This window comes from Oenanthe melanoleuca, chromosome 8 (assembly GCF_029582105.1).
Source record: "Oenanthe melanoleuca isolate GR-GAL-2019-014 chromosome 8, OMel1.0, whole genome shotgun sequence".
Lineage (NCBI taxonomy): Eukaryota > Metazoa > Chordata > Aves > Passeriformes > Muscicapidae > Oenanthe > Oenanthe melanoleuca.
Window position 1 is genome coordinate 1,989,021 of NC_079342.1, and position 27,517 is coordinate 2,016,537.

The window sequence follows — 27,517 nt, forward strand, 5'->3', positions numbered from 1 at the left end:
CCTCCTGCTCATCTGTCTCTGCCATCTTTAGACATCTTCCACTATCAGGTTGACACCACTGTAAATTCAGCGCCATCAAAGGAATTACTTCTGAGTTATGTCAGCAAGTAAAGACTTCAGGCCTTTGTTTTTCTCTCACACCCACCTTTCTTTTCTTGCCATGTGCAACTGGACCTCCTCTCAAGTGTGGATGTGCACTGGTCATCAAAATTCTTTGCCATCAAATGCCAAAGTCACTAATGGCCTTATCACTCTCAATATCTGGGCATTCTTTTCCCAAGGGCCAGGGCAGTACAGGACGGAGAGGATGATCTGAGGAGGGGCATGTGTGAGAAAAAGAGCTGCCCTGGCCCTCAGATGGCTCAGGAAAATGGTATTCCATGGCATTCAGTGGGGCAGGCTCAGTCCTCAGTCCTTTCAGTCATTCCTGCTCTAGCATGTATTGGCCTTGTGTAAAATTTGGTAAAATAATAAAAATGTTCCACTTAGATAAATGCTTGATAAATCAGCAGCTCTTAAAGCGGTATTTCCTTGTGCCTGCTACGAGTTTATGATGTAGTCACATGAAAAAAAAGAAACAGAATATAAAATGTGAAAACTCTGTCTGAAGAAGGTCCAATCTGTCATCACGGGATACACTAAAATTTCCTTAACTCTTGCCACGATCACAAAATCCCCTCTCTAAAATTCTGACATTTTCTCTCTGACAGCAAACAAAGGAGAGCAATATGCACGAGAAGGCAGTAGGAAGCCTGAAGCTATTAGCATGTCATTGTCAAAGGCAGAAATAAAAAACACAAAAGTTAAAGGATTCTGGAATATAGCAGAAATCTCCAGACATGAGTCAGACACTAAAAATGCCCAAACTCATTTAAAAAGCTCTTTGTCACAGCCCAAAAAAACAACATTTTCAGTGTTTTTCCTTTTGCTTTCCATCCCGCTATTGCAAGTACATGGCTAATTATGATCTGAATGATATCTATTATTCCTGTATTATTCCTTCTAGATCGAGCCGGATGTGTTCCAAATATGGCCACAAACATATTCCACTGTCCAGTAAAATCAAAAGAATAAGATAATTCTGTTTTAAGAGTTAATGGTATTCACTCCCACTCAGTTTGACTCACTGGACAAAAGCTCCAGTGTGCCTATTCTAGGCAGCTGTGCTGAACAGTAAAGATTTGGAGTCCTTTGTAGGCTGGAGAAAAAGAAAGCCTTTGTAAACTTTTTATTTAGTATATTCTACCAAACACCCATGTGTAACAGTTAAAACATTTGGAGTTGCAACAGGCTAAGGAAAGTTTGCGCTGATAAACAGAGTTATTCTAAATTTTGTGCCTACTAAGTTCTGAATCACAAAGTCTCATTGCATTTCATTTAAAGTGTATGTGCAAGGAATCAGTTTTCTTACCAGAGCCATTGTGCCCTTTTGGCTTTGTTTAATCATGTTAAAAATGTTCTACAAAATAGAAAATCATGTACTGATTTGAATCACGATGTTTGCAGCAGTCTGGGAGTGCTCACACTGCAGAGCAGCATGGTTTTTATGCTGGTATAATTCTCTTTCCTCCAGTGCTGTTGTTCTTGGGTTGTACTGGTGAAGAGTCAGGCCCACAGGCACTAAAAAAGCAAACACATCCAGGCATATTCTTCCATCATCTGGATATATCCCTCTGAAACAAAAGCAGCTTTTACAATACTCTGTCAGCCTTTGCGTGCCTCAGCACTTCCCCAAAATCCTGGCTAGGAAGGCACTGAGGTACTTAAAGACAGAGACAGCACAGCAGAACTGCAGGAATCCAGCTCCAGGGCGATTGTGAACCCCCATGGATTGATCCAGGTTTGCTCCCTCCACCACAACCTAAAGAATATACAGCCAGGCCCATGGATATGTTTTAAGGCAAAAAAGAGAGATGAATATGGTTATTTTCATTGCTTGGTCAAAAAGAGAGAGGGACACAAAGAGTTGGGAGGCTGGAAAAGGTCTTTTCAGCCCACTACAACCTCCACCTCCTTCAAGAGGTCTCTGCTCCCAACAGGAGCATCCAGGGCTGGCTGAGTGTGAGGTCAGTCCCTTCACTTCTCTCTTCAGCCACTCACTATTTCATTATTTCACAGCCCATTTTACCAGCTGGACTATTATCGTTTCTATTGCAAAATGTTCCCCTTCCAGCAGCTGCCTGCTGCACTGGGATCTGGATGGTGGCTTTTCCTATCCCAAGGAAGGCTGTGTTCCACTGGGATCCAATGGGTATTTCCCAGTCTTTAAAGTATCTTGAGGAATAAAGATGTCCCAGAAGTCATTTCCTCAGGAATGAAAAGCAGTGATGAAATTGTCTGTGTGTTGGGGTGATGATCAAATCCCAAGGATCTTACTCTATTTTCTGTCAGTAAAATTCCTGCTAACTGGAACAGGAGTTTATACCATCACCACTGTCAACAATTTGTTCTGAATTCATGATTCAGGCCATAACTGGAATAGGTGCTTAAGTAATTCCCATGGGAATAATGGAGCTATAACTGCTTTAACTCAAATGTGTGTTTTACATGAAAAACATCCCTGAACACCACAATCTGTTATTATGTGGGCACTTCTCAAGTACATAGATGCAACACTTAAACCCAAGTTTTTGAGGTAAAGCTGCATTTTTAACAAGCTGCCAAAATATTTACTAAATTTTTAAGGAAAACCCCTCATATTTTCTCTGGGTATTGAATAATCTCAATCTTATTCAAGATTTTCCTACTTTCACAGATATAAATCTTGCCTCTTCCAGGTATTTCAGTCCATATATTATGTCCTTCAGTGTGTTTATTAAAAGCACAAAAGCTGAAGGCACTTAAAAACCATGTGAAAAGTATATGTGGTGTTATTCTAGTTGCAATTATCTGAGGAAGAGTTGTGCTTCCTTTTCAAACTGATCTTGATGTACAGATTTGCCAAACTATTTGAAAGCTGCAGACACTTTAGCATTCATGGCACTATTATTCACTGCCATAAATCTAGATCAGATATGTGCTGTCTGAATTGATAGTGGGTATTCTGCCTGAGAAAAATGTGTTCCCCTTTAACTTTTAGCAGTGACATTGCTTATGTTACATCACTTTTCATGTTACTATGCATCACGTTGGTCAAAGATGTCCTTATTTATAGTGCAGAGATGGTGCCACTATAATTAAGGTTGTGTTAGGGTTTATATTGTCTTATAAAAGCTCTATTTTCAGGAGCTTCCAACTCCATAACAAAATCCATTTTAGTTGAGAAGCTTTCAGTTGGGGAGTGGAAGAAAATAAACATTTGTGTTTTCAGTGATGGCCTCTTGACTTCCACTTTGGTCCCTGCTTGTGTGACTTGGAGTCACTGCATGTTCTGAATGGTTTTGCTTTCATCTGGCATTAATTAACAGATTCTTGCTTTAAATTTTCAAACTATCAGACAACAGGGACAATGTGGATACACTTTGTGAATCTGGGAAACCCCTGTTCTTGTATTTAAGACCTGCGCCAGCAAGCTCAGGAGCTGATCAGAATCAGGTCCTCTGGGTGCTGCCTCTGAGCAGATAAAAATAAAGGGTGAAAGAGAGGGGTTTTTTAGTAAAGATATAGATACAGCTTATTTAAGACAATTCTCAGCTTGGAGCGTTTCATCACAAACCAGACATACCTGAAGTCATAAATGTGTTGACTAAAAATCTCAGATATTTTCTTTATAGACTAAGTGTGGAACCAATGTTTGAGTAATCCCTTTTATTGGACTAACTGCACACTATTGACAAAGCACCTTCCTGGGTATAGGAATCCATTCTTGGAGTCAGCCCCTTGCTGACCTGCAAGGGAGTTTTGTGTATCCCTAAAGCCAGACTGTCAATATTGCTGCATTAGTCCAATAAAAGGGATTACTTGAAACTTGACTCTAAATTTTGTCTCACTAGTAAAGGCAAGTAATTAAAAATATTGAGTTGTGTAATAAGACACACTGTGTGCTGTGATGTGCTAGTAACCAACTCCTTCCACAATGACTTGCTTATTGGTTCAGGTATATGCAGGGATAAAAACAAATGGGAAATTTCCAAAAAACCCATCTAACTACAGCCCATTTCAAAATGAATATGCAAATAGGCAAAAAAGAGCAAAGAGTTAAACATGTTTTCTCCTTCCAGGAATGGACAGATCAGATGACATTTCCAACAAGGCTTTCAAGCAAAATTCTTACTCATATACTTGTGCCATGTATGGGCTGCTCCCTGACCATTCCCTTTGTAAACCTCAAAACTGCTCACACAGGAGGAGGCTCCTCAGCTGAAATAAAGGGATCAGAGCACGTGGCCCCTAAATATTATGGGTTTGGTTAGGACTGTGTTATAAACAAGGCAGAGTTAGTACAGAAACTGCTCTTGTGTTTTGAGCCCTCCAGCATGAGCCTGTCCTTTTGTTCTTGTGTCTGTAATATCCCAGACCTCTGTATCAGGAGCTGAAAGACCTTTATAGAACCCTTGTTTCCTAAGGACACTTGTAAAACTGGGAAAAATCTGCTCCTCTGCTCAGCAGAGAATTTTCAGCTTGAACCTTTTACTTTATAGCACATTACACTGCCCTGGCAGATTGAGTTGTACACTCAGTGCTCCACCCAAGCCCAAGCCTGGATTTTCTGGGGAAGACAGAAGAATTTGGGCTTCCCAGGGGTCCCAAGCCCCTCCCCAGTTCTGCCAGCTAATGGCCTGGGAGCAGTGTGGTAGTATTCCCAGAGTCCTTCTGGAAAGATGCTGAGGCAATGCCTGGGATTTGTGCCATTCCACCCCTTATGCTCTCACAGAGGGCAGATGCCATCACAAGATCCCCAGTTTGGCCTGGGAAGAGGCTGGGAGGTCTCAGCCACCCAGTTCATTCAGGGGACACCCCCCAGGAGGCTGGTGGCCACAGGCTGGGCATTGCCAATAGCCCATTCCCACCTGAGGGTGCAAACTTCCCGCTCTGGCACGAAGCCCATCCTGGATGTGAGTTAAAAACTGCAGGTTGGAACTCCCTGAAAGCAGAACCAGAAACTAAAAGTTGTCAGACTCAGGGAAAGCTGGATTTGATCAGAGCTGCATTGCTCAGGCCATTTTTTTCCAAAGTCCCAAAGAAAAGCCAGCCTTGTTTGTGCCATTCTCACTCACTGTGGAGCAGAAAATGCTCTTTCAGATGGAGTCCCCGGCTGACAATTTTTGGCACCCAGTTCATTCCCACTGGCAGTGGTGCAGGAATGGGAGAGCAGGCAAGGGAAGCATCAGAGTAAGGGCTGCACTGCAGTGAGCTGTGATTAAAGGAGGAAAAAATATTTAGATTCACCCTTTTGTTTTATTACATATGACTTAATCTGTGTTCTCCTCCCTTCCCCATTGCTCCTGGAAGGTGAGGAAAGTGCACATTTTTTTTTTTTTTTACTGGCTTTATTTACTTGGATGCTTCAGGATACTAAGTTATGACAAATTCTTCTCCACAGTAGCTTTTGGCTTCCTTCTTCTTGGAGCTCTTTAGACCTTTGAACTGCTGCCATTACAGCTGCCTCCCAGCCTGTCATGTGGCTGTTGAATTGAGCTTTTGAGTGTGCCTCTGCACTGCTCTCATTCCTGCCTGCTGTACTTCGAACAGTATCATTGTTTTGAATGAAATAGCACTTCTGTGCCAAAAATGGAGGTTATTTCTCCACAGCACATTCTGGGCAGGCAGGCATTCAGTCTGCCTGCTCTCCAAGCCAGCTGAGAGCTCTGCAACCACATGAACACAGTATTGAGCCTGACTAAATAAACTGGATTTGTGTTTGGGCAAAAGTTGTCTTGAAGCACTTGGCTGATTCATGGCAGTCAGAAACATCTGGTCTCTTCTGAGAATGTGCAGGATGAGTATATTTTAACCAGTGGCATATATTATTATTATAATTATTATTATTATTATCATCATCATCGTCATCATCATCACTATCATCATGAAATACTTGTATGCCATTAACAACTCTGATGGAATAAGCATTTCACTGTGCATTCCCATCCATTGGGAATCCAAATGCTAACACACCTTAATCCTGTAGACATTTGCACACATTTTTAAGTTTTTGCAAACAGCAATTGACTGAGTGTGTATCTTATACTGGTGTGTGACAGTTTTGTAGATGGGGACATTCAGAGCTCTCTGAGGCTGGGCTTTGTTTCCAGCACACACATATATAAAGGCAGTAAGTAGAGCCTGAATTAATGCAATAGCAGCATTGTCTACAGCCAAAAAACACTCATAAACGATCATTTGGTTGCAAAAGCCTATTAACAAAATTTTTTATTGTTTAGGTAGGGCCTCTCATCAGTATAACTCGAGCAAATATCCTTGGGAAAAAGCAGCGAAAATGTGTCTTGAGTGCAGTGAGTTAAACACACAGAGGCTGTGCTGCAGCAGCTCTCAGTAGGACAAATTTCAGCGGCAGAGCTGGGGGAAACAATTACTACCTGATGTTTTCTACAAATGCCACTTCAGAGATGAATCCAATGGCCTACCAGACTGTGCTTTTTGTTCTCTTTGAAGTAGGAGCATTAAATTAAAACTGAAGCAACAGAACACTTAGCACTCAAGCTGGAGAACACATGATGAGCTTAAAAATAATGTTGAGGGAAAGACAAGAGAGAATAGAAGAGGCTTTGTGTCATGTTCGACTTTGTTTTCAAGCAAAACTAAACATCAAAATATTAGAACACAGGCACAAAACCTCATTGTCAGTAAAACTAATTAGTGTTCTGCTGCTTAATGCAAAAGCCTACATGATGTCTTGACCTTTTTTACACATTGTGTCTGAGGGTGTGCAATAAAACAGAGGGAAGCACAGAGTGCCTCCAGCCAGCCCCAGAGGTTTTCTTCCTCACCGAGTTCAAGGGATGCCAACAATACAGGCTGTGTATGAGCCCCTTTTTAAAGCCTGGTGATTTCTTAGAGCTCGAGCCGGTGAATTAGCGCTGCCCCGCTGGCAAGGGCAGTTCCCCAGGCTGATTGCCATTCCACAGCCCCGCGCTTTAACAGCGCACACGGAACAAAGATTCAAATATCCTGGAGAAGTAACTGCCTATGGGGCATTCCCACAAACTCCTCACTCCTTGAGTTTGTCCCTGTCCAGTCCCTCTGAGAGCCAAATCTGTTTTATCGTGGCCAGATCTTGCAGAAATGCTGACCTCAGTGGTGCTTTGCTACAGGCTCATACAGCATCTTCTGTGACAGCAAAGGGAGACAAAAAACCTGTCAGAATGTGGGAAACATGGTTTACTGCACTCTTATCTTTAAAACGGAAGTTTAAGTCAGTCAAAAGTCTCTTGCTGGAAGCACAAAATCCTTAACTTCAGTCAAAGTCATTGTTGGATATGCAGGTCTCTGAACTCTGGATATTTCCATTAAAAGCACTTAGGCAGATTGAAACAAGCTTAGGGTAAAATTTCCATTAATATTTGGTGTTGGCCCAAATGGGTCTCTGTTGAAATAATTAAAATTCCCAACCAAGCACAAAACTCCCATTACTCCACTGCCATTCACAGGAATTACGACTTTAAGTTTATAAAACACAAAGAAAGTAAATGTGGAACAAGTAAAAGTGCTTTTTAAAAGTGATTTTGAAAGAAAGGAAAGAAGGAAGATGAAGACAAGATGGAAATTACTTATTTTTACTCATCTAATAGAAGAGAGACTGGAACCCTTTTACAGAACTGAGAAGGTGTTTCTTGTACTAATAAAAAATTTGTTCCAAGGTTTTCCCTGGTACAAGAAATCAGAAATGCCCTACAGAGACCAACTTGTCAAACTAGAGAGAGCAAATTGCCCATTTATTTGAGTAAGACACCCAAGAAAAACTGTCAGAAGGCCTGGAAGTCAGGCTGGGAAAGGTACAGGGGTTTTCTATTTGGGCTACTGAAATATTCCACTAGAGGGGATGGCTCTGTGTCTGGCAGAAAGGGGAGGCAGGAAGGAGACTCATCCTACAGAGTCAGAAAAGGTTAAAATTCAGGGGATGTTGTGTGAGCTGCAAAACATGCAGAGCCCCTTCCCAAATTCCCAAATTCTCACTGCCATATTTTTGAGTACAAGATGTGTTTGGATGAAGATAAAACAGGGCAGGAGGACCTGGGGACAAAGGAGATGCTGATACAGGCAGAACACAGAGGGGGAGATGGAGCAGGGCTTTGGTGTGACTGACCACCTACAAAAAATACAAAAAATACAAGTGTCCAACTACCAGAGTTGCACTGACAAATTCTAGCCTGAGTAAAATATTCATTCTGACCCATGTGCTCTCACTGTCACTAAATCCTTCCTTGCAGCTTTTCCTTGCCTGGCAGGATCTGTTCCCCCCAAAGGGGGGATTCAGGTGTCAACTGAAGTGTCCAGATCTGAGAAGGGAGCTGGAGCTGTTGTTGTATTGAGTGACAAACACAACCTCAGGCTTCTCCTTTCTCAGAATTAACACCCCAGGTCACAGGGTCTGCAGCTGACCTCCACAGGAGATAATACTTTAAATTTTATGATCTGGTGGGTTGAAATTAAACATTTGCTAATTACAAAGGTACTGCAAGTCATGCCAAAACCTCTTTTTGTTGTCTGGAGAGTTATAGCAATCCTTTTCTGGCAGTTAGTTTTAAGATCATTAAATGATCCTCATTTGCAATATATTTGCAGAAGATTACAGCCCATCTAAATTGACCCTGAAGGAAGACTTATTTCATTAATGGGCTGTCCTGTGCTAATGCATAAAGCTAGAAAAATATATCTATTAAATTCTTAATGTGTAAATGATGTTTCTGGCTTTCTTCTTAATTACAAAGCAAAATGAGCCTGAAGTGCACTCCGTCTAGGAAAAAATGATCAATTTAATCCATCTTCCAAGAGAAAACTTTTTCAGCCAGTTCCAAAATCCCAGCTATTCTCATCTAAGGCTGGAGCCTTATTGCTCTGTTCAGAAACACAATAAAATGTGCCAACACAATTTATTTTTTCCCTGGATCCCAATGAACGGAGCTTTCTCACATCAGTTTAGTTTACTTTCTATCTGTTAAGTTTTGGAGGAAAAAGCCAATGCAGAACCTGGCTGAGAAGTGCTTTGGAGATGAGTAATGCCAGGAGATTATGGGTTGGTGGGGTATATGCAGGGTATTAATACAGCCCATAGAAGGAGATTTACAGTACAAATGGCTGTGCAATGTACTCTCTGTACAGAACCACCTCATGTGCTCTGCCTCTCATCACAGCAAAACTCCTAGGTAAAAAAAACCTTATTAAGGGGAGGGGAAAGTTGTAAATCCCTGTCAGTAATTTAGATGGGGAAAGGAAGGTAACAGAAGTGTGAGGTTGAAGTGAACATGGGGAAGTTAATTCTGAGTTAGTGTTACACTTACAGCAAGCAAACAATGGGAAGTGTGGGAATGAGGGACAGCACTCCTGTCCCTCCCAGCACCCCAGGGGCCCAGTGACAAGTGTCCTCCTTGCTGACATGTTTCATCTCAGATATCTCTGCTTTGGCCACAGCCTCATGGCTGAGCACCTTTTGGATCTGGTGTATGCTGGCATTTCACTCTGGGCTGGTGGCATTTGAAGTGTCCAGTTTACACTGGACAGAGGAGCAATGCTGTAATGAGGGGCTTTAAAATCTGCAGAAACAAGTAAACAGCAGGAAAATTTTCCAGTGCCTGGTGCAACTGCATCCTTGAGAATATTAGGGATCTACAAGTCATAGATCTGCCAGGCTTTAGTTCTTTCCATAAAAGCAGATATTTGAGGAATTTCTTCCTTCACTTGAGTATTTATGTGATATTCAGCACCTTCAATATGTAATTATAAAACAAAACCAAAGTTCTATTATTTCAGAGAGCAAAATCTACTCCTGCTTTGAATTCAGGCCTCCTGAAGTCCCGGTTTTATTTCCAATTTATTCCCACTTATTATTGCTACCATTCCACTTAATGAATTTGATATTTAATACTTTATTCACACATTTTATTTTTGCACCAATTACAGGGAAGACAGATACATTGTTCTTACAGATTTCTGCAATCTTCAAGACATTTTTTTCTCCTGCATTTTTTTATTTCTTAAAAAATAACAATTGTCTTGGTATTTAAAGAGAAAAGCAGCAGGAGCAACATTCTTTTAATGCTTAGGGTGTATTTAAATGAATGTTTTCACTTCTCTTTGCTAGAAAAACAAAAAGGGTGAGAGAATATCTTGGGTTTATGTCCTTGATAGGTCAAATGAAGTGTGTGTGAAACTGAAGAAGTCCTGCTATAATCATGCCAGCGGAAATGAAAATTATACCACTCATACTAACAAGTACATTTCCAAAGGGGCTGGAGGTATTAGGAGACTCTAAACAGATGCCTCTGAACTTAAAATACACTTAATTCCAAAGGCTTGTCTTGTAATTAATTTAGCCAGTGCAGAACCTCTGAAGAGAATGCAGGGCATAGCACAGCATTACTCAGCATCCCCAAACTTCAAGGAGCATAAGGACAAATCATTTAATTAAAAAAACAACAAACATTCACATTCATTTTACATATTCATTTCTATCAGGACCACAGTGGCAAACATCAAGGAAAACATTCTCCAATTTACAGCTTAATCTCCTGCAAGAAAAATATCCATCTGCTATAAAAGGAAAGAGCACACATAAGCCACATCAAAAGGATATCACTCATAGTTTAGTTTCAGTTTTTATTCCCATTAACTGGGGCTGCTGGTATCTAAGCCTGTAAACAGCCCATTGAGCACGTGGAGCTTGCTCTGACTATTTTAGTAACACTCATTGGAACCACAGCTTTTCCATGCCCTTACCACAGCTTGGATTTCAGCAGGAACCCCCAAATCTCAGCTGTTCCCTGGAACTGAGCTGTATTTTCCTGCCATGAGCTGATGTGGGAGCAGGGACACCACGGGGACTGTGCACCTCAGGGGAGAGGCATGAACTCCCTGAGTTGTGCTGCAGGCTGGGCTGGGGCTGTGCTGCTCTGAGAAAGTGATTGGTTCTGCTATGGACCTTTTAGCCTTCCCACCTCTTCATCACTCTTCTCTTTTTTTCAGGGAAAATGTAGATTTTAAACACATTTTTGTTCAGCAAAACAGCACAGCAGATAATTCCAGGAGGCTTTGAGTTGTTGTTACCATCCCAGAGTATTTTTAGCTGTGGTTAATTCTCTCCCACAATTTGAGTGTGACCTGTACAAGTGACACCAAGAGAAAACTCCCTGGTCTTCTCTTTGCTTATATTGTAACATCAGGAGAGCCATCAATGCAAAGCTGCACTGAAAGACTGGTCTGCAGTGAAGACATAACTTTAGACAGCCATGTAATTTCCTTTTCATGTTGGTCCCTGACAAGAGACAATATGTTATAGTTCCAGGAATGGATAACAGGGGAAAGAGGGGAAAGTACAATAGCTTTATTTAAAAGTCTGTACAATCCTGCTTCGCTTTCCAAATAGCTTTTTGGACTCAGCTTGGTACTGTGCTCAATAAATTATATGATTTTTCCAGGTTTGCTATCAGTTAAGTGACTGGTCCAGGGTGTTTTGAGACATCTGGTCTGGTTTCCTGGAGGATTATGATTAATAAATGCTGGCATACAAAAGCAGTTAAACACTTGTGCTCTGCCTTCCTTATAATCTCATATTTAAGATCCATTATGCCAAATCCTTCGGTGCTTATGGACCCTCTGGAGCTGCAGTGACGAGTTTCCCATGGCTGTTTGTGAAAAATGGATCTATCTGTTACAATCAGCTGCATTCAGATCAATAACAGAGCACCATGCACTTCATTCAGCCTTCTTAAATTAATAATTTCCAGATTGCCTTTTGAAATTGGTTCTTGCATTGGTTTAGGGAAATTCTGAGTTATGCACGTGTTAGCTCAGGGTTGAAGTGTGCAATTGGTTTTCAGCAAGTGGTGAGAGACAATGTATATCCAATTCTGAGCACTGCTTGGAAAACTCATCCTGGGGAGCTCACGAGGAATTTTACCCTGTTTGTACTTTACCACCACTCACCTCTTAAGTTTATCACTAGGCTCTATTTTCTGTCATCTCATTTCTTATCTTCTTTTTTTTTTAATAAAAAAACTTATATTAAAATTCAGAATTTTGACCAATTTAGATTGGTCAGATATTACTCAGATATTTATAGGAATATTACCTTGTATTTACCTACTTCTGCCTTCACTTTTCTTTCTAAAATAAATAATTTCCTTTAGTTTTGCTCCTCCTGAAAAACTTTGTGCTTGTTCTGAAGGACAAACATTTTGGGGAAGTCTCAGAAATCCTGTACAGATGTTGGTGTTTGGATACCTCAGTGATTGAGAAGTGATAACAGAAAAATTCCCTTGTAGTGACTTTGTGTGAGGATTATTCCCTTCCCTCACTTCCCAGGTGGGATGGTTCCTGTGATGTCAGACATTTCTGAAGTTCATTAGATAACCCAGCATCCCATCTTCTCTCCAGATCAAGACTTAACTCTGTTCAGATGTTGAAGATGACACAATTCCTTGCCATCTTTGTGGGTGTTTGAGTGCAATAAGCAGCCTAAATCTGATCCATGGGCCAGCACTGCCTCCCATCCTTTAAACTGCACCTCCTTATAGGAAATAAAATTCACAATCTGACTCTTTGCATTGGATTATCCCAACAGAACAACTGTGGGATATGCTTTTGGTAATGTTATGAAGAGTATTGCCACTCTCTGGGTCTCCAGTAAATCCTGCAGAGCTCCAAATCTTTGCATTTTAAAGGAATCTCCCATAACTGCCCCAACATCCACTGAAAGGTTTGGGGAATCCCATTGGTGTAGGTGCATCTCTGTGTGTGCATGCACACCTCTGATATTTTATTCCCAGTGTGCAGATAGCAGTGGAGAAGAGGGAATGTTCTCATTTCAGACATGGGAAGAGGATTTTTACTGTATTGGTATTCCTGTGATAAATCTCCTTCTATTGCTGCACTCTTGAAATTAGCAGATGAAATGGCATTCCACACTGAGAGGCATAATACTGGGAAATTAAATTTATTGATAAACATAGTCTTGTTTATTATTTTATTTTTCCTAACCAGATATTTTGCAGGGAAATATACGTCTTGTGTTTACTTCTGTTTGTTAATGCTTTGATAAATCAGACATTTTTAGTATTCTATCAATGGCAAAAGTCTAATTGCCTTATTGTATTCTGATTTATTTCTTTCCTTACTTTCTTTGCATCTGCAGCCCAACAAATGAGTCTCCAAAGAGATATATGTTATGATACAGTGTCAGTGAAATTAATCCTGATCAATTTTAAAGTTCACATTTTTATTTGATGACTTTCCTGGGAATCACTAAAACCGAGATTGACTTGGCCTCTTTTTGTTGGTTAAATATTGTTGTTTGAGAACACTGGATACAGCAGCAGAAATCTCATTATGATTTAGCAGTTCTGTGTGAGGGGAAAGCCATATAAGCAATGATTTTTGCTAATTAATAGCCATCAAATCCTGCTCTTTGAAGGGTCCCCAGTAAAGGTCTAATGGTGAAAAGTGTTACTTGCCTGGGAACACCTTTACCTGTGAGAGGTCCCTGGATGTAAGAAATGGAACACGATAAATTATAATGGCTTTCTAAAAACCAGGCTCTCTGTTTCCATCAGGATTTCTGTCCTGCACTTCTTATGAATGCACATGATCTCTAGAAGAAATTGGAATTTTAGCTTATTGTGGGAATGCAGAGGTGGGGTTTATTCCCATTTTCCCATTTTCTATTAGAGAATAGGTTTTTTTTCTCAGATTGTAAATTCTTCCATATTCAGAAATACAAATCAGGCTGTCCATATATGTATTTTTGAGGGGATTTTGCTTATTTATATGTTCAATTTGTCAGCAGAACTCAGGGTTTTTCAGGTCTTCGTGGTAGGCAATGCTTTTGACCCAAAGGAAACAAAAGACTTTTTGTTTTGTTTCTGTGATTCCTGCTTTCTCAGAATCAAAGGAGATGGGGACACACAAAAGTTATTGCTATCAAAAGGAAATAATTATAACATCCACAGAGCCCAACAAATCAGATCTTAAACCATTCTCCCCACTCTACCCCTACCTCAGAGAAGTTTAAACAGCATAACCAGCTTCTGTGAGGAACCCAGATTTTTATTTTTTTTTTATCGTTAATGTCAAACAAACATTTATTTCAGGTGCAAAGCCTCGGGATATGTTAGTGGAAACAGTGGCACTGCTGTTCTATTGCTTACTGCCCACTAAGTGGGTGGGAAAAGGGTACCGTGACCCTTTTACCCTTCCCACCAGTCTCCCTAACAGCTTTGGCCTTCGGGTCAGCTCAATTTCCCCTCCACTGAGTGGCCATTACCGAGCGAGGATGTGATAAATGCTTTTTGGAGGGGCCGGAGGAGCGCTGGGAAGGAGGGAGCGGGTCCAGCGCACGGAGCCCAGGCACAGCCCGGCTGCCGAGCTCCCGCCTGTTCCCTAGCAACACGGCCGACATCGCCAAAAAATGAATAGACCCACAAACAAAAATGAAAAGGAGATAAAAAAGAGTAAAAGTCTATGGGGCTCAAAGGTTAATATTCCTCTATCTAATAACTTAGTTTCAGAAAATTGCATTTTAACCTTTTCCGAGCATCCGGGAGAGAGATTTCTTTGAAATTAAATTAGATCACATTTGTATGAAATGGGGGGCGAGAAATTAAATGCGGAATTTATTATTTTTTCCATCTTCCTACCCGGTATTTCTGCAATTCCTTGTATCTTCTGTTGACTTCCAGCTGTGTGGAGCCTGCAGCCTGCCCTGGAGCTACTGATGGCTCCAGAGTGGAGTGCTCTGGTCTCATTTTGTGTTCTGTGGAATTTTCTCTTGGAGAAACAGGAAACCTTGCCCAGCATGGCATAACCAGACTTTGTATCCCCTCTGTGTTCTCACCCACCTGGCACCACTCAGAGAGAAGGAACAGCGAGGGACACCTTGGAAGTCCCAAAGCAAAGGCCTGGCAGAAGCAGGAACGAGCCCTGGGTGGTTTCTGCCATGGAATCCTCAGAAATGAAACTTGAGATAATTTTAGTAAGGAGTTAATACAAAAGTGGGTCTTCATTTGAAGGCTTTCAGGGACAGTTATGGAAAGATGCCCACAAAAGCCCACTCCCACAAGGGTGAGTGTATTTTTATAGCTTTTAGGAAATTAGCATAATTGATAAAAAGCACCAATTAAGAGAACAAGTGGTGATGCAATTCCCCCCGGGTCAAGCCCCTTCTCTGAAACTCTCCCTCTTCAGCACTGGCTGTATTTTGTCCATTAAATGTGTCTCAAAGAGTTGTTCTCAGCCTTGACAGCCAGGAAGAACCAAGGTAGCACGTGGGTCCTGCAGCTCTCAGGGCTTGCAGCTCTGGAATTTGTTTTGTCTTTCTGCTTAGGGAAAGGCCGTGGAAAACTAGCCACTAATAGAATAGGCTACAGAGCTACAAATATTTGTGCAAAAAATACAGAGAATAGAGAAAAAAAGGCAAAACCCAAAATGGCATCATTCCCATTCTTACCATGCATCCACATCCCACCAGAGCTGGAGCTGGTGCTCCAGCCCTTCTCCTGAACAACCAGCCCCCACCCTGGGCACCAGTGGTCTAAAAGCTGGAATGCAACAGGAACTGACTGGAAATGGAAAAGCCCATGGCAGGGCTGGCTTGTACTCCCAGGGGTGACTCCTTTAGTAAATAGTTTTGCTTACTCTGATCTGTTTTCATTTAATCAAACAAAACTCTTTCAGATCAAATAACTTGTGAGGAGCTGAAGTCCATTTCTGTTAACTCCCTCTCTAAGCAGATGCAGCTTTCACCTTTCCTTCCTGCCCCACAGGGAACCATTAAAAATTCCCATTTTATTACATAAGCCTTATTTAAACCTCTGGATCCAAATTCCTGCTCCAGCTACCGTGGTGTAAATCTGGAGTAACTCCAGTGTTCCTGTGGGGTTATTTTGAGGCTGCAGCAGCACTGCTGGGGCAGGATCCAGCCCCTGAATTCCTTGGCTGCCAGGGAAATCCAGGGAAAGCAATTGTTCTATTTGTGTCATGACTGTTATATTTAACTTCACAACAGAATGCCTTTAAACTTTACTGCCATCTTTAAACCAATGAGCTGTATGGTTAACTAATTTTCCTGTGCACTGTATAATATAGGATCGATAATGCTGTTTCCTCACATAATATATTTGCTCTCTTCCACTCACTCTCTTCATATATACATCGTATAATTACAAATACTGAAATTTATGGGGCATGTAAACCCGTGTTTTAAATACAGGAGATCACTGCAGCTGGGATGGTTGGTGTTGTTTAGCATATTCCAATCAACATCTCCCACTGGAGACAGGGAATCTGTGGGTGCACAGCAGGGGAAATGGTCCCATGCTGGGAGTTCTGCTGGCCAAGCCTCCCACCAGCCCCTCAGCCAAGCAGCACAGCAGCTTCTGAGAGCCTGAGAGATGGGAGGGACCACTGGAGGCTTTCCTGGTGGCAGGGGAATGATGCTTCAGAATCCCAGAATGGTTTGAGTCAGAAGAATCCATAAGATCTTCTTGTCTCACCCCCTGCCATGTGCAGGGACACCTTTCACTATCCCAGGGTGCTCCAAGCCGTGTCCAGCCTGGCCTTGAACCCTTCCAGGGATGGGGAAGTCACAACTTCTCTTCAACCCCTTCAACCCTTTCCTTATACCTCTAGAAGAGGAACCAGGACACATCCATTTGTTAAGTGAAAAAAAGAGTTTGCTTTATCACAGAGGCCATAATTTTATAATCCCTTATTACTGGCTGCAGAAGGGGCAATCAGATACTTGGTTGGAACTGTTTCCCTATTTCTTTCTCTGCAACGATACAGACAGTAATGAAAGGGCTAGAGCTAATTAAAAGACAATAATTTCATGAAGGGGTGGTGATGGTGATGAGGCAATAAACTGTGAGAACAAAGCTTGAGGGGTTTTAATGACTCATCAACCCCTTGATGGGAATTTAGCCTTACAATCACTATCCATTTATAATGATCAGTGATATACCTTCCTTAAGAGCAGGAAAAACACTCTGCTGGTGGTGCCTGTCCCCAGTCCCAACACCTGGTGCTCACAGTGTCCCCACCACTGCCATGGTGCCGTGTCAGAGTGCTCCAGGTATCCGAGTAATCCGTGGCACTTCACACTCTCACTCAGGTGACAATGCCAGATCAGCTTTGTCTCGATGGACAAGAGCATGAGGAGCCAGAGCAGTGCCAAGGGTGTGATGCTGGATGCAGAGGGGGCTGTGCTGCACACAACCACTCCTCCAGGACAGTCTGGGGGCTCTTCTCTGCAGGATGTGGAGCCAGGAGGTTAATTAGGTTAAATTCATCCATGAGAAAATCCTCCAGTCTTCCTTTCTGGTGTGGGGTTGCACCCAGCTGGGGCTCTGGAGGGTGGGACTCAGGGTTGTGCCATGTTCCCAAGGTGCTGCAGCTTCAGGATTGCAGCAACAAGGATGGGGGGACCTGCTCAGGTAGGAGCAGTGAGGAAGAAGCTGAGAAAATTCCAGATGAAATGAAAGCAGCAGAGAGAGAATGGAAAAAAAGCCATGGGCAGAGGTTTTAGTCAGATTTTTCTTCAGTGAGATGATCCCAAAAGCCTGGACAAAAAAAATACACAATGAATTGGTGAAGGAAAACCCCACATTTTATGATCCCTTTTCTTTTGCAAACTCTGTTTGGTTCTCTCCCTCCTGAACTCCCTGATGCCTCAAAGACACATTTGTGCAAGGGAAAGAGTATTTCTTTGACCTTGCCATCTCGAAAGTGAAAACACAACAACATGTATATTAAGAAAGAAGAAAAGGAATCTCTCCATAGCCCCTGAACACACATCTTTCCCTGGAGAAATGACCAGGGGACAGATAACACATACTTCATGTGCCATTGGAGGCCCCTGGATCCTAATGATTAATAGAACAGAATAGGTTATGTTACTGTCCCCAGCAAATCCACATAAGTGCAATTAACAACTGGGCTGCTTCCATCTCTCTTTGCTCTGTCATTCTTCCCTGTTGTTTATGCCTTTCTCTCATTCTTTTTCTTCCCATTCTCTCTTTGTTACCCAAGTGCCTACACCTAATGACCAAGTATTTCACACTAACAAACCCTTTTTTTTCCCGGTGTTTTTTTTCCCTCAACAACTGTCTATCTCTTTTCCTTCTCCCACCATTTCATCACCTTGCTCTTTTCCTTTATTATTGCACCTAGAATGACAAGTATATTTCTCTGTAATTTTTATAGGCATGAGACAGATCTATATTGTGGATTTTGATAGGGAGTAAGAGACTTGTGTCTTGCTGGAATTGTGTTGTAGCTTGTGCTTTGTATTATGGCTCTTTAATGCCTCAGAGCCCTCTGATGCTGCCCCAGGCTCTGTCAGCCTCTTGGGCCAATTTTATTTACCACTCTTTCCACAGGCTTTTTAAATCAGCACTGGAACTCTCTGCTCCCATCTCTTGGCCCCTGTGAGGTGGTGAGGTCTGGAGGAGCCAGAATCTGGGGCAGAGTAATAAAATAAAGATATGTCCTAATGGTAATTTAGGGAGATTTTGGATGGCTGCCTTCCCAAAAGTTTTCTAAAAGGATCCTTCCATATCCATCATGTCAGATACATGGAGAAAAAGGTAGGACTATTCTGGAAAGTCATAATGGAGTTATTTGTATTCTGTTCTGAGAGTCCAAGATATAAAGCACATTTCACTATGTGAGATGTACAGAAATGCTTCCAGTCCTAATGTTTGCATCAAAGTGAGATCATTATGTTCACTCCTACATTTTAATACTAATTAAGAGAAAGGATCCAGACTGCCCAGAGGTTCAGTGGTTGTGAAACTCAGCTGTGTCTCTATCCACCAGTGCAGCAGCTTGAATGACCAATTATTGCAAATGGCAAACGAATTTACTCCACGTGTCTGCATTTGGAAGGCAGGCTTGTTTAAACTCTGTGTAAGAACTCCACTTTCCTTAATGCATCTTAAGGTTTTCACTCATAGTCAAGCTCTAAGTGGCTGTGCTTATTAAATTGGTGCAGTTCCCATGCAAATGAAACTGTACCTGCTTTGCCTGCACAGACAAAGAGGCTGTGAGAGGAAATCAGTGCTCATCCTTGATTATTTCATTAAAGCACATTCTCCTATGTTACAAGTGGGAAAAAAACTCACCAAAAAATGCTTCCAAGTGTGTTATTTTGTCTTCATTATCATTCATAATTTGCCTTTGCTATAATTCACATCCCTTCACAAAATAGCAACATATTAGTTGGAGTTTTTAATTAAACCCCCAACACCTGCAGGTGAGAAAACACAGATGGATTCGCTCCTCCATGGAATCACTCAGTTCCATGTGAACTGGCCACAGAGCCAGAGAGAGAATAGGTGTTAAAATAACACTCAGCTGCTCACAGTGACTCCATTCATTCCTGCAGAAACAAACATACCTGGAGTGTGGCCACAGCTTAACCCTTTGCTCTCCCTGTGCCAGCTGCATCTGCTGCCTCCACCAGAGCCAGCTCTGGGTCTCAAAGTGGCATCCAAAAGCACCTTTGTGGTGAGATGGGAGCTTTGGATTCCTCACCGTGCCAAAAAGGAGATTTGATGGTTCCTAAATGTCTCTCTCTGTGCTGGATCTCTGAGTGGCTTTTCCTTTTGTCCCCCTGCTCTTCCAGAACCACGAGGCAAACTCAGATTGAGAATTTACTAATCCAGTTCTGAGCTCTGCAACACGACAGGGCAGGATGCAGTAAAGGTGTGCACAGATCCTGTATCTGCATAAACCCATCTATGTTTGTGTTCCTGTGTTCTATAGATTTATCCATAAATTCCATATAGAGAATTCCTGCTCACCAGCATCCCTGCTGCACAGACTCTCTTGCACACTGGTTCCTATTCCCTGGGATCTCCCAGCTGGGAGTACTGGGCTGGCACAGTCTATCCCATTATATTGACTTTTTTTCCATGACTATTATCAGTTGCAATTAAGACCTACAATTAATGTCTGTGTTACTGAGTTGTTTAAGAGAGCAGATGAGAGAAAAAAGTTTTATTTTAGGAAAGTGAAGCTAGTAAAATGTTAATTGTCCATATTGGACACCATAGCATTCTTCCTTGTTAAAACTGACATAATTTATTTTTCTGTTTAAACTATTTTAATTATTCTATCAAAGGATGATGAATGCAAAGAAAAGTGAATTTTTATATGCCCTATAAGGAAACATTGTGAACTGAGCATTGTTTGAGTTGCAAAATCAAACACCTGAAGAATAATCAGTAGCAGGAATTTCCTGAGAGTTTTTCCATTTAGTCTAACAGGACTAAAGATCAAAATCAAGACCAGTATTTCACATGTTATAGGTGAACTTTAAACCTGCTATATAACCAAATGCCAATTAAAACCAGATTTGCAGTACATTGAGAAAAAAACTTATTCTCTATACTCTTAGAAGTTATATTTGAATTATATCTGACACATTTTATGGTAATTTTTAAAGTAAAAATGATGAAAATATTGTAGCTTTACCCTTCCTGCATGTTGCATAAGACAAGCTCAGGGCATGATTCCCACTCTAAGATTAGGAGGAAGAGGAGATGGGGAGGAAGGAGGTTGGGCCTGGTGGATCAAAGGGCTGGAGACCCCTAGTGAGGCACAGAACCAGCTGTGCTTTGTGGGCAAAGGACAGGGCCAGCCTAGGGCTGCAAAGCTGAGGTGTGTGCTCAGGGTTTTAGTGTGGAAGGCTGGTCACAAGTGAGGAACCTGGGAATTGAGGCACAGCCTGCCAGAGCAAGGCTTAAAGGAAGAGTTTCTTTCCACCTGAGCTTCAGAGCCCCAGCTCATCCCCCAGTGGTAGAAGCCTATGAGGCTTCTTTGGAAAAAAGAGGAATTTCACTCCTTAAAATTGAACATTATGTGACAACAGAGTGATCACAGCTCTTTACTCCAGGATTTGGACTCAATCCCTCTACCTACTCCTGGATTTTGTCCTGAACCTCTGCCTGGATCCAGTCTGGATCTCGAACTGAAGGGTTTCTCATATTTATCAAAGGAGACATGAACACATGGGTGCCACTCTGCAGAGGGCTCCTCAGCTGGCTGACCCACAGACCAGCACCCTGGGCATGCCCAAGTATGGGAGTGTCTGAAAGAGCCTTCAGGTGCTCCAGGCAGCACAAACCTGAAGCTGTGTTTGCCCATGGGTTCATATTTCACTGCTCATCCTCCCCTCCTGTCCCCTCTGAACACTCTGATCTTTCACTGACACCCAGATTTCCCCACAGTCACTGTACATTAAATTATTGGTTGACACTCCTCTCCCCATCTTGGTATGAGCTTGCTTTTCCCTGATTCAACCACAACCTTCTCATTAGGCCCTGAGAGATGATGTTTGGTGTCTGAAAACCTTAACGAGACAGGTTGAACACCTTCAGACCAGCGCATGAAGGAGGGGGAAATGAGCTGTGAATCCAGGCTGAAATTCGGGCTGCTGGAGGAACATTCACTGCCCAATTACAAACAAAAGGAGGAAAAAATTGTGTTCCAAGCATGGATTTGCCATTTTTTATTCACTTTTCTAGCTAATTACAAGAAGCTTGTACGGGAAGGACTTCAGGAGAGGACGAGGGTGTTTGAGCAGTGCTAGGAGTGAACCCTGGCCTGCTCACTCTATTTAGCAAGCTCTGAGATGTGTAAGTATATTATCTGCAAGGCTGCTAAAGAGCGCTTAGGGAGGATTTGTGGGTCTGCGGGAAGGACAAAGAAAAATGTTTTCTAATAAATTATTCACAGCCTCACAATCCCTTTTGGGCAGATTGTTGCTCTGTTTGCCCCAGCGCTTCCCGGCTTCTCTCTCGGCGTTCACACGCAGAGTTTCTCACCTCCAGAGAGCAGCAGAGATCTCAGGCAGGCTGCTGCAGCTAATGGTGGCAATTAATAACTTGTCATAATCCCGAGGATGAAAGGGAGGGCTCGCCATCAGCAGTCAGGTCATGGCGCTTCTCTGAAGCAAATGAGGTGCAGGTGTTGTCCAGATTTAAGAGCTTTGCTCCGCTGTCAGTGCACTGCGGTGCCAAGCCCCAGCCCCAGCATCACCCTACAGGTACATAAGTTACTGCAGGAGTTTTCATGCTCCAGGTGCACACACGTTTCCAGCCTTCCCCCCCCCCACACTGCTGTTCATTAGCGGCAGAGAGGAATCCTCGGAACGTTTCAATAAATCATAACCCGGCACAGTTAATTCCAAACCTGCAATTGCCGCGTGCCCAGGAATTTGCACACACCAGGCAGAGCAGGGAAGCCTTATTTTGCATTTGTAAACAGAAATGTGTTTGGAAGGGGACGTGTTATCTTTGTCTTTTAATTGAAGGTTGTGGATAAATGGCTTGGCTACCTAACAGCGGCTCAGGTCCATGTTCTCTGCTCAAGCTTGAGAAAATGAAACCTCATTATGCCTTTGGTTAAAAAACAGGCTAGGGAATCACTTCTTTCCTAGACAGCTCCGTTGGCTTCTCCTTTTTCTGTTGCTGTGGGTCAGTTCTGCTTGAAATGAACCAAGTTTACAAATCTCTGCTGGTTTGTACACTCCTATTATGCAGACTAGGTTATGCATTTGTAACTGTCACACGAGTCAGGGTGATCCAGCATTCTCATCTGACCCTATTCATTTAAATGGGTGCGTCTTGTTGACATTGATTCATGTTATAACTTATATCGATGCATTATAATCCCTCTGTGTCACCCCACTGGTTATTTCTACTCAAATGTTGTGAATAAATGCTGGCAATAATGGTCAGTAGGATTTGGAGCTGTTTTAAAGGATGTGGAGCCCACCTGAAGTCCCAGTGCCTCGTGCTGGCTTTTTCTCTGGAAGACAATTAACATGCAAAGTATCTTATTCTTGTGCATTTGCATGGCAAAGTGTCTCCTGGCTTATTAATAATTTGGGGCTGTGCATTCCAAATGTATATTGCACTCAACTAAAGGCATAAGTAAACACCATTATGCATGCATGTAGGTCTTTATCAAGGTGTGGTTGATAATGTTTTAAAGCAGAACTATTTCTCATGAAAATAGCTCCTCTTAATAGCCTCTGTCTCTCTATTGTGCTTCTTAGTGAAACATAAATCACTAATATGTTTTCAGCTGCAAACTACTCTCTTTTTCCATTGTATTCACAGATTTAGTGGCATTTCAAATAGATAAACACAAGCAACATCTATCAACACTACAAAAAGGGGGCCTTAATCAAAGCTCCAGGTCCCAGGTCTCAGCATCTCCATTTACCTTGAGATAAATCCATTGGTGTGACCACCACTGCACAGGGTGACAAATCACCCCAGTCAGCTGAGCAGTGCAAGGGCTTATTGGCCTTTCTTTAAGTGGTCTTACCCTTCAATGAAAAGGATGGTGCTTGTCAAGCAGGGCCAGATTAAAGTTAGACAAAAAGAAATGATCTGTTATTAGAAAACTCCGATTGAGAATCACAAAACAGGAAAGAAATATGAATAAGAATTTACAGTGAGGATGCTCCCCCCACCTTTCCTCATTCTCCCCCAAGCAGAAATTAACTTTAATTACTTTCCCAGCTTAGCACATGATGAATGTCAAGACAACGAGGCATTAACATTAAATAAATATGTGGCTCCGGGAATGTGCCTGGTGGAGCAGAGGACAAGGGCAGCCTGTGCCTGGTGGGGCCTGGGCTGGAGCTGCTCCAGCTCAGGTGTGGCTGGAGAGCATCACTCAGTGCTTCCTGCAGGGATGGCAGGGCTGGATCTGCAGCAGGAATGGCTCTGGAGAGATCCATGGCACCACCTTTGGGAGCAGCCCTGGCTGAGCACGGATCTGGTGATCCCTGAAGTTTTAAGGTTTTTCCTGTTCTGCTTGGGTGTGCAGCTTTTAGTTTCATATTAAGGGTTCCTAGGATCTTTTCACAGGGTGGTGAAGATAAAACAGCTCTATCCCAGCTGGGGACTCAAGGACAATCTCTTCAAACTTCAGGCCCTAAGCATGAACAACATGAAAAGAGGGAGGGCAAACAAGCAAGGAGGATGAAACTTCATGATTTGAGGCCGTTAATTGGACAGTTGACTTGTGTATGCAAATAGACAAAAACCTATAAAAATGTGAGATCTCATGACCAAGCTCTCTTCTGATTCCATCCTGGAGCCATCAGGGCAGGGCCACGACTGTGGCACTGAGACTGCCAGGGTGTGCCTTTTGAAGGCCCCTCAACAAATATCCTTTATTCCTCTTAACTCTATCTGGCCTCTGCTCCAGCTCCTCTGGACATCACTGGCTCTGGGAATGGGGTCCAGAGTGAAGCTCTGACAGAGCCATGAACAGGGTCCTGCCTGCTTGGTCAAGGGTCTGTTGGTGCCAAGAGCAGCTTGGAAAGGCTCCTGATGTTTCCAGGAGCACATTCTCACCTTGTTTGCAATGACACTACTGCAGAAGCATCAGAATCTCCTGTCAAAGTTGGCCTTTACTATTTTAGTTCACCCAGTTCCTAAAAAAAAACTTGAGATTAAAAAAACCCACATGCAGATAAGATAAATCCTTCTGAATGTCATTAAATTATCTCAATAAATAATGAGCAAATTCTGCCCTCAAAGAGTACCCACAGGCTCTGCTTTGTGTTCTGGTGAGCCACACAAATGTAAGATTGTGTTTTAAAGTCTCTCAGAAAATCCTACTTTTAGAAAAGAAATGACTGAGCAGGAAGCAACTGAAAAATTTCAGAGCAAACCTACTTGGAAAACTGAGCAAATATTTGCCCATCCAATCAGTTTGTTTGCTAATGAAATTCACAGTGAGGGTCTAGTGAGGTAGTAAAAGGGAAAAAAAAAGGAAGGAAATTATCCTTGTTTAGTTTTTTTCATGGGGCCAATGTACATGGCTGGGTGCATGATCATGGGTTTTTGGTTTTTGGGGGGTTTTTTCCCATGCATGAGATTCATGCATTTAAAATGCACTTGGTTTCTTGTGACTTCATAGACCACTATAGAAAGATTAATTTTCTGTAATCATTTGATTTGATAAATGTCTACACAGCCCAGCACAAGTTTATTTTCTACTTATCCTGATCCTGAAATTAGTTGCTAAGGGTACTCCAGGGAAACACTTCCATAATTATAAATAGGGCCTGACAACAGACATTTACAATTGCAATAATGTAAAATGGTTATATTTCACCTCAGAACAGAAAATGCACTGGTAGGGACACACAAAGGAAGAGTGTGCAGCTTCCCTGTGCTTAAACAGGCCTGGCCTGGCCTGGAAAAAATGTCAATAGTGTCTGTTCTTCATGAATTATTTCATATTTGGAGGTGTCAACAGTAAGATACAGAGAAATTAAGGGACTTGCATGAGCTGACAACAGAAGCAAACAGCAGAGATAGGGAAAGGTCAAAGCTTCCCAGCTCCTTAAATGGAGAGAAAATTGTGCTCTGCCAATTTGTGAAGTCCAAAATCAATGTTTGGTACCTCCAAAGCTGTACCCAAACCCCAGAGAAACCATGGGGATGAAAGGCTGGGTTCAGGATTCCTGCCTGGTGAAGTTACCTTCACATTCAGCAGCAGTTTGTACCTGGGGCTGCAGCACCAGGTGACCTCTGAGGTGTCAGCAGAGCTGTGACATCCCTGGTGCAGCAGCACAGCAAAATACACAGGAAAATACCATTTCCAAGCTTTGAGGCTGTAAAGTGCTTTGAAGAGGCACAGAACACCCTGTAGGTGGAGAATTATTGGCCACAGTCCTTAGGTGAGGCCAAGCAGCAGGAAGAGATGGATTGAAGCCAGTTTGTCCTTCCTTGTGCCAGCACCTCGGGGCTGTGGGACACCTTCAGCTGCAGCAGGGAGGAGCCCAGAGCTCTGCCCTGGAGCATTGTTTATTGCAGGGACTGTTTGCTCTTTTATAAGGCACCCCCACAATTAAAAAGTGTCATCCCTAACTGCTTTTTAATGCAGTACCAGTTATTGTGGTAGTCCAGATATAATAAAATAGCCATTTAAAGATACCAGTTGTATAGATATAAAATATCAAGTAATGCTCAGAAGTTTAGGGAACAAAATAATTATCTGATAAAATGTCTAATATACATAGGCATAGCCTTAAACTGCCATGGTGATTGCACAGTAATTTAATACAAATTGATTAAGTACATTTTTACTGATGCTTAAAGACTAGTCATAGCATGGGAAATGATGTTTTGTTATCTGCTGTTACTAAATGCACAGGATTTGCTGGAATAAATCCAAGAGCTGGCTTTAAGGGACAATATTTAAACAGTTTCCAGCTGCTGTTCTGCACTTCAGGTTGAATAAATTTACCAAACACCACACAAAGACTTTTCGAGTCCAGGGGGTTCTGTGACCCACAAGGGCAGTGCACACCAATAGAACAGCAGAGTTGTCCCAGCCTTTAGAAGAAAACCAGTTGCTTTCACCAGCACAAACAGAGGAGAACCCTCACATTCCTCGTTCATGTAGGAAAACATCTTTTGCCTGCTGGAAGATTAAAGGCAGCAGCTCATTTGAGGCAGGATACAGAAATAAAGATCACTTCAATTTACACCTCCCAGTTGCTAAGAAATTTCTTCTTGATCTGCAAATAAGGAACCCCTGGACAAGCACAAGCTGCCAGATCATTAGGTTATTTTCCATTAAGAAAATGGCATGAATATTATTAAAATGTAACTATAAATATTTATGCTGATAGAAACCCCACTGTTGCTGCTATTATTTTTATTGTAATGCCTTAGAAGAGATGCCAGATAATGGCAGGATTCAAGAGGTCACTGGAGGTAAAGAGGGGAATTTTTCTGGAGTTATCATTGCTGAATACAAACTGCCAGGGAAGGTACAAGGATTTTTTCACATCTGAAAAGTCACTATTTCTCTTTTAAGAAGAGAACATATTCTCTTTTAAATCTTTAAAGATCATCTGTTCTGCAGTGCCTGCAAATCATTACAGTTTCATACTGGTTTGCCAAGCAGAGAGCTCAGCTATCCATTTTCCTGCTGAGCTCTTCCCATCATGGCTCAAACCCTCACCTTCCCTGCCTTGCTCACCCCAACCTCTGTGCAATATTCTGCAGCAAAAGTGGAATTTGGAAGAATTGATGTAAAACAAAGTGGTGATAATTGCAAATCTTGTATTCTGGGTTTGAGTTATCAGACCTTTCTGAACTAAATCTGATGAGGGGGGAAGATTTTGGCAAATTCCCACACAGAACATGGACCATGGAGAAATGCCACTTCCATTAAACCAGCCTGAGGTTTCTGAGCTATTGAAGGAAATATTGCATCAAAGACAGAAATTAGCAATGCTGAGTGGATTGAGTAACTCAGGGGGTTTTATGTTTATGGGAAAAATAAATGCTCATTCTTTATAGAAATCCTAAAGAAGGACATTTTCTCTGAATGTTGACTTTTCAGTTTTGCCTAACTGCTTTAAAAT